At 46.8% G+C, this 8,568-nt stretch overlaps 1 pseudogene; it reads left to right on the top strand.

Moving 5' to 3' along the window:
- The window catches only part of LOC135823703 (GATA zinc finger domain-containing protein 10-like), a 44,402-nt pseudogene extending 38,995 nt beyond the window's left edge, over nucleotides 1-5,407 (top strand).
- Nucleotides 5,408-8,568: the final 3,161 nt, after the last annotated feature.

The following is an 8,568-nucleotide window of genomic DNA, read 5'->3' as shown; positions in this document are numbered from 1 at the left end:
TGTACAGTCTGTTGTTGAGTTGTACACCAGACCACACACAAATGTACAGTCTGTTGTAGAGTTGTACACCAGACCACACACAAATGTACAGTCTGTTGCTGAGTTGTACACCAGACCACACCCAAATGTACAGTCTGTTGTTGAGTTGTACACCAGACCACACCCAAATGTACAGTCTGTTGCTGAGTTGTACACCAGACCACACCCAAATGTACAGTCTGTTGCTGAGTTGTACACCAGACCACACCCAAATGTACAGTCTGTTGCTGAGTTGTACACCAGACCACACCCAAATGTACAGTCTGTTGCTGAGTTGTACACCAGACCACACCCAAATGTACAGTCTGTTGCTGAGTTGTACACCAGACCACACACGAATGTACAGTCTGTTGCTGAGTTGTACACCAGACCACACCCAAATGTACAGTCTGTTGTAGAGTTGTACACCAGACCACACCCAAATGTACAGTCTGTTGCTGAGTTGTACACCAGACCACACCCAAATGTACAGTCTGTTGCTGAGTTGTACACCAGACCACACCCAAATGTACAGTCTGTTGCTGAGTTGTACACCAGACCACACCCAAATGTACAGTCTGTTGCTGAGTTGTACACCAGACCACACCCAAATGTACAGTCTGTTGCTGAGTTGTACACCAGACCACACCCAAATGTACAGTCTGTTGCTGAGTTGTACACCAGACCACACCCAAATGTACAGTCTGTTGCTGAGTTGTACACCAGACCACACCCAAATGTACAGTCTGTTGCTGAGTTGTACACCAGACCACACCCAAATGTACAGTCTGTTGCTGAGTTGTACACCAGACCACACCCAAATGTACAGTCTGTTGCTGAGTTGTACACCAGACCACACCCAAATGTACAGTCTGTTGCTGAGTTGTACACCAGACCACACCCAAATGTACAGTCTGTTGCTGAGTTGTACACCAGACCACACCCAAATGTACAGTCTGTTGCTGAGTTGTACACCAGACCACACCCAAATGTACAGTCTGTTGCTGAGTTGTACACCAGACCACACCCAAATGTACAGTCTGTTGCTGAGTTGTACACCAGACCACACCCAAATGTACAGTCTGTTGCTGAGTTGTACACCAGACCACACACAAATGTACAGTCTGTTGCTGAGTTGTACACCAGACCACACCCAAATGTACAGTCTGTTGCTGAGTTGTACACCAGACCACACCCAAATGTACAGTCTGTTGCTGAGTTGTACACCAGACCACACACAAATGTACAGTCTGTTGCTGAGTTGTACACCAGACCACACCCAAATGTACAGTCTGTTGCTGAGTTGTACACCAGACCACACCCAAATGTACAGTCTGTTGCTGAGTTGTACACCAGACCACACCCAAATGTACAGTCTGTTGCTGAGTTGTACACCAGACCACACCCAAATGTACAGTCTGTTGCTGAGTTGTACACCAGACCACACCCAAATGTACAGTCTGTTGCTGAGTTGTACACCAGACCACACCCAAATGTACAGTCTGTTGCTGAGTTGTACACCAGACCACACCCAAATGTACAGTCTGTTGCTGAGTTGTACACCAGACCACACCCAAATGTACAGTCTGTTGCTGAGTTGTACACCAGACCACACCCAAATGTACAGTCTGTTGCTGAGTTGTACACCAGACCACACCCAAATGTACAGTCTGTTGCTGAGTTGTACACCAGACCACACCCAAATGTACAGTCTGTTGCTGAGTTGTACACCAGACCACACCCAAATGTACAGTCTGTTGCTGAGTTGTACACCAGACCACACACAAGCAGCTACTACAGTGTCTACATTGTCAAGTTGCTCAGTGACGTCATGTCATTATGCTGACATGTGTTTGGCAACAACCAGTTATAAAATAGAATTTTACGACAATCAGATTGACAACACCGACACCACCCTGGTCTGTATGGGACTGTACCCTAGGACATGATGTCATCAGCTCTTTGTCCATATTTGATGAGAAGAGCGTAGCATTGAATGGTGATTGGTTGCATGTAGTGTTGTTATGAGGTAATGGGGTAGTGGGGTAGGTCCCTCATTATGTGTGTAGTCTACATGTGTGAATGTGATTCTTGTCACCAATGTCAACAACACCTTTTATGGTCTCGGTCTGTGCAGAGCGGGACGACATCGTGCAGACGTGTAGCATATCATGTGACAACACACTGACACACGTGAGTGACGAACACAGGCAGTGCTGCGAACACGAGATGCTGGAGGTCTCGCTAAGGCACACAGGCACAAAGCTAAGCCAGTATTAGTATGTATGCAGTAGACTGCCGTCCGTGGTCTGCCAGACAGTGAGCTGCATCTCTTGCCATTTACCACATGCATGTAAAGCACGATTCGTTCAAACATTAGATTACACCGTTATTTTATCTGCACCGCTCAGTCGTCCATTTCGCACGGCGCAGTCCACTGTTAGTTGGTGGTTTTCGTCTCCGTTCCTTTTCTCATTTTCTTGTAAACGTCTTCTACTGTAGTACTGTTGAACAGTCCCTACGTACCTTTGTTAGTCGTGCATTATCCTTTCCAGTCATTCTTACTCTTTCTATCAACTAATAATCCAGTCTGTAGTGGCCCCAACGCTCTCTCAGTGAGTAACAAGTTCAGCATAACGCTCTCTCAGTGAGTAATAAGTTCAGCATAACGCTCTCTCAGTGAATAAGTTCAGCATAACGCTCTCCTTCTCTCAACGACCTACGTATTCCAGTCAGTCCACTCAGCCAACGTTTGAAAAAGATTTCACGGAACGGACAATTCACTCAGTAAGTAAAATACATCATGTGCTATAGATCTATTTAAAATCCCCTACAATGTAGCATTAGTATCACTGATATAGCACACTGTGACTATGCCTACTCCAGAGCTAGGTCATCAGGCTGAGTGACACGGTTGAGAACTAGCATGTGTGCACTTGCTTGGTAGAAACCAGCCAGGTACTGCACTGACCTGGTTGACATAATGGGCTCTCGTTAGCTCCCGATACTGCACTACACCCACTGGTGTTTATAAGCCATTCACACGACGTCCAAACTCACTTTTATCGTACCGTTTCCAAGGATATTTACTCGGATACGAAAAACTTCGACCCACTCGTGCAACTTATTTTTATCTTGGCCTAGGTCCTTTTGCTCACGATTTTCTTTGCACGCCAGGAAAGTGTCAGTTGTTGAAAGTCCGTACTGCAAATCCATTGCTTGAACAAGGGATAATTTAAAATTTAACATTTCCCGGTATTTTCAGGAGGTCACTAGGGATACATTGACGGTTGTAAAGTTTGCCCAGCACCGTGTGAACTGGATCACGGTTTGCCAGTGTTATCTTGGTCACATACGTGCAAGTGTTTACACGTCGTGTGAATGGCCTATTAATACCCCTGGTTGTGTTTTCTCATGTACGATGCTTGCACTTGTGGTTAACACTACAATTATAGTATTCCTTGAGTTCACCTTATAGGGGATTCACACACACACACACTGGTAAAACCACGGTTATGGGAAAGTTGTTATGGAAACTATGGTACTGGGGGAAAGGAAGAAACTTTCGGGGAAAAATTGGCAAAGCTGTGGCCGTGGGCCTCAGGGCATTTGTTAAGGGAAAAATCCCATGGCTATACGATGCGCGTGTGTAGATCTTGTCTTTGGCGAGAACTCTGAACCCGTAGTTGTACGGGTGCATCGCAATCTGCATTTTCAGACAGTGCCCATCGGAAAATCGTGCACACAACGTACTACAAAAATGCAGTACAGATTATTTTTTTAATTGCCCCACCACAAATCCATTGCCAAAGATACGGCCAAGGTAAAACTGACCACGAGTGTGAACGGCCCCACTCCGTTGACCGATGGTCTGAACTTTTACCTTGTCCCGTGACCTCAGGTTTCCCCGTGAGTGCGAATCCCTTACTATAGGGTCAAACGGACCCATTGTTATTTGTGACTTCGCTCCCTCAAATCCAGATCCTGATTCTGTGGAAAAACAAGTTTCAATACTTCAGATGGGAGAATCCGACTTCGCATTGTTTTTCGGCGTGGTTAAGTCAAATTCTAGAATAGTTCAGTGAGTGTATTGCTTTGTCGGAGAGAGGAGATGTTCATGCGCTTGAGACCCGAAGTCCCGTTTCCATAAGACAAGCGCCTTTTTGAGGTGATGAGTTTTGGCTTGTTCTGGTCGGGTCGCAGTGTCGCAGACTATGCCATCATCATCAGCGTCGAACAACTTCTGGCCATGTGACATTTCCAGGCGTTGAGACTCTTTCGTCTTCCTCCATGAGCAATTGTTTTGCGCCAGCATACCAAGTAATAATTAGGGGTGAAACGAATGAACGAAAGTTCGAATATTCTATAATTCAAGCTGCCATTCAAAACCGATCACATCCACAAGAAGGTGCAGTATCTCATTCGCAAATATCAGCTGACCACCCACATCATATACAAGAATGCTCGGCTCAGCTCGCGGGTTTGCAGGTCTGCTTTGGAGAAGTCCCTATGCCGCAAATTCGTTGATCCACAGCAGCCAAGGAGAAGGGGAAGACCGAAACCAGCTTGCGTGGCATGTACAGCAGGTGCAGTGGACTGCACCCGCCGAAACGTGGTATACCACCTCGAGTGCCGTTGCGGTGATGACTATGTGGGTGAAACTGGCCGAAGCGTTGCGACAAGGTCAAGGGAGCACAACGATAATGCACGCAACGAGGTCCGAGGAAAGGCGCTGGGTGAGCATTACCGGATCTTCCATGCCGATGAGCCATTGTCGCTGGGGCAGACCGGATTCGCCAACTTCTGTGTGCTTGCGACAGAGCCAGACAGGGCAAGGAGAAGGATTCGGGAAGCGGTCAAGATCCGGGACATGGAGCCTAATATCAACACCAGCAGTGGTTGGGATCTCCTGTGAACTCTGGTTGCCTGGCTTTTTCATTGGAGTGATAGCTATCCATGTGAAACCTTAGCACCCACAAATTGTACGTATCACCACCCTAGACTTTAGCATTATGTTAGCACTGTCCACACTACTGTAGTCATGTGGCTGTTGCCGGTTTTTTTCTTCTCTCGCCTAAGAGTGTCCCCCCCCCCCTCCCCCTCTCCCCCTGCTGTATTCCACAGGTTGTACATAATTATCACCGCCCTAGTCTTTCGCACGGAGGACTAGCACCCCTATTGTGATCATGTGGCATGTGTCATTTTTCGCTTGGGAGTTGTTGTTTTTTTGTTTTGTTTTCCCCGCTGTATTCCGCACGCACCTAGCCAGCTTGTTGTTTTAAAGTCTGCCTTGCTTCCGTGTCTGCTTCATCCTGAAGATGGTCAGAGTGACCGAAACGTTGAGAAGAAAGAAGATTTGTTCAGCTGTGTGAAGAAGCAGTGCATCTGAGTGTTGGCCAGTGTTTCCACAATACAAGTTGTTCGAATATTCGTTCGAAAAATTTGAAAACGAACGAACGAACTCGCAAGATTGATAAACGAACACAGCAAGCAAGCATAAAGATCGCTAGTGACTAGAACACGAAGGAGCCGCGGAGGTTGGGAGTTCGCGAGCTTACAAGCTGGTCGACTGCGTCTGCCTTGATGATCACTTGAAGCAAGTTGAAGGAGTTGAGTGTCGCCGCGCGTCGGGACAAAGTTTCTTGAAATATTTCTGTGTGTCTGTTTGAGGTAGATTTGTACGTACGCGCAGTGAAAGGAGTCGAGTTGCTTGTGACATCTGTTCCTGAAAGCAAACGTTCACTCGTTGCAATCATGTCAAAACATTCGAGCCTTTCATCGCGGTCCGGAGTTGGAGCGGAATTTGATAAAGTGGTTCTATCATGCAACAGAGCGACGACGAGCAATCTTCATACTCACCTCAAGAAGTACCATTCTCCTGCTCTGACAACCTGAGCTAGCGATGAGAAGAAAACTCTCGTCCGGACGACGGTGTTGGACTTTGCAGCTAAGCTAACTGCAAAACCCTGTGATTCAGCGCAGGCTGGCGAGATAAAAAAAATTCTGTTCTGGCAGTGTAACATGCGGTCACTGAGCATTCTCAGTTTCTCAGTGATTCTGGCCTCTGGTTCTAGAGCTAGCTTACATGTAGATCTACATGCATGATCACAGTGTTTGTTCAGCATCACACCGTCAATACAGTGGCCAGCCAACAGAGAACGCCTGTACTGGCAGTGACAGTCTGTATTTATTTGGTGTTCAAAAACAATACATCCATGAAATACACAATGGAGAATGTTCGTTCGAGTTTGTTCGTTAGTGTGAGAGTTCGTTCGTATTCAAAATTCAATGTTCGTTCACCCCTAGACTAAAAATCAATACCATATGGCATATGCGCACGGTCCGCTCAGTTCGAGTGACGAGGCTTTGTACTTGTGCACTGTACACCATACTGTACTGTGCAGTCGTCTTGAAATTTTCTCGCTTCTCCCATTTCACCCATTCATTTGTGTTTATAGCGATAGTCTGAAATTGGTGCACTTCAAATCACTATACCTAGGTAATGGTTGGGCGGAATTGAATACTACTTGCAGATTTCCTATAATATATGCTGTACTGTAAAGAATTGATTAACCCTTTCACTGCCAGCTGACCACTCAAGGTGACAAGGCGCTCCCTGCCAGTCTGTCAGCTGAGCTGTACACCCCTACCAGGCACCTTTTACCTCCAGCTCGAAAAATCGAAAGGCCAACTTTTCCTGGAATTTTTGGTACTTTCTGTACGGAATGTCGCTTTCCAAAGTATACATCGTAGGTAGACAATTCATAAAGGAAGCCATTGCTGTCGAAAAATTGCCAAATCCAAAGTACAAACGTGCTGCGCAAAATGCGTGTCATGCGAAAGTGCGCCGCATGCGCAGCATACACTATGTACACGATCGGCCCGGACACTCGCGAAGTAAAGTTAGTTGTTTTGGAGAGAGAAGCAGATCCTTTTTTTCGTTGGGATTGAAAGATATGCCAGTGGACAGGAGAGCTACAATACTTGAAACAGAAGAGATAACTTGCGGAATCTTCTCTGTCTTAGTGGCAACAGGACTTCAGTTGCGAGAGACTTTCGTCCTGTCGTTGCGGACGAAATTCTTGTTGCTGCCACCAGAAAACTCGGAGAACGAAACGTTCGTAAGTCGTTTGGTGAAGCAGATCGTGGCGGCGAACAGCTGCGGAATGTTCTGCCGCCGTGGCGGTCGTTTGTTCTCCCGATTAGCAGCAGTCCAAATACTTTTCAACTTCGGAGAGTGAAGCACTTCCCTGTTCCGTTACAAGGGCGGCGTTCTCGGGTGTAATGCACTTTCGCATCAGCTTGCAGTAGATCGTCAGGTATTGAGCCAGAGGTAGGTGTCTAGGTGTTGGCGGATAATGCCGGCATTATATCGAGCATTATACCCTACCCGGAGCATTACGAGCATTATAAAGCATTACGAGGCCAAAAATGGCATTATACGACGTTCTACATGACTGCATAGTACATCTACACACATCGTCACTTCGTCATGTACAGATTCGTATCGGCTATAGCGTTGGTCTTTGATTGGCAACATTTATTATTATATTACGCGATGTGTTACTAGTACAAGCGATAGACCATCGACCGTACACATCATGCATGGTACCAAACAGATCGTGGCACGAAGTGCCAGGCCCAGCAGTATAATACTAGTAGTGCTAGCTAGCTGTGGAGTGTGGTCCAGCACAGTGTGGAAACTCTCGCAGAAACTTCCGGTCCCGGAAGTCTATCTTCGGCCAGCAGCTAGTACAGTTACTTTTTGAAGATCCAGGTACCAACGCCGAACCAACGAAACAAATGTGAGCCAGCATTGTTCCGGTGGAGGTGCGCACACGCACACATTCCAGACCTTACCCGGTTACCGTCCACAATGTTACAAAAAACATTCTTCATCGAAGCAAGAGTCCATGTCTTTGTCGAAGAGTAACGCTGGACTTTCACCGGACATTGACCATTGTGTAAGACCAGCTAACTAGCAGCCAACGCTGATGGCTGACTCGCGCGATGCCGTTCTTGGGATCGGGAGGAAGCTGGGCTTTCTCCAGATGAGCTTTTGGCGGAGTCCTCTGATGATAGTGACGTCGTCGAGTTGGAAACAGCAGATCCTGCCGCGATAGCGAGGAAGCGGTCTTTTCAGAAAACAGCTATTACCAAGTCTGAAAACGTTTCCAAAAGGACGCGAGTAGCTCATGGACAGAGCACTGAAGTGGCCATCAGTGACGAAACACGGGTGCGGGAGTTCCCAGATGAGCCGCTCAAAAGCGACTGTGGCAAGTTAGTGTGCCTGGCATGCCATACAACATTGTCAGGGAAGAAGAGTATAACCATGTCCCATATTGCTACCGCGAGACATAAACGAGGAAAGTCCCGTTTGGAGAGGGAAACTCAGAGGCAGAAGCTGGTCAAGGAGTCCTTTTTGGCGTATCCTCTTTGTGTCGCCTCAATATGACTGTATGTGTTTGTATCTAGCGTACATGTTTACCTGATATTGTATTATGTGTTTATCATAGCATGGGTGCAATATTATAGTGTTTTTCTTAGCCC

Source organism: Sycon ciliatum, chromosome 8 (assembly GCF_964019385.1).
Source record: "Sycon ciliatum chromosome 8, ocSycCili1.1, whole genome shotgun sequence".
Taxonomy (NCBI): Eukaryota; Metazoa; Porifera; class Calcarea; order Leucosolenida; family Sycettidae; genus Sycon; species Sycon ciliatum.
Note: the sequence above shows the minus strand (reverse complement) of the source record. Positions and strands in the feature narration are given on the sequence as shown.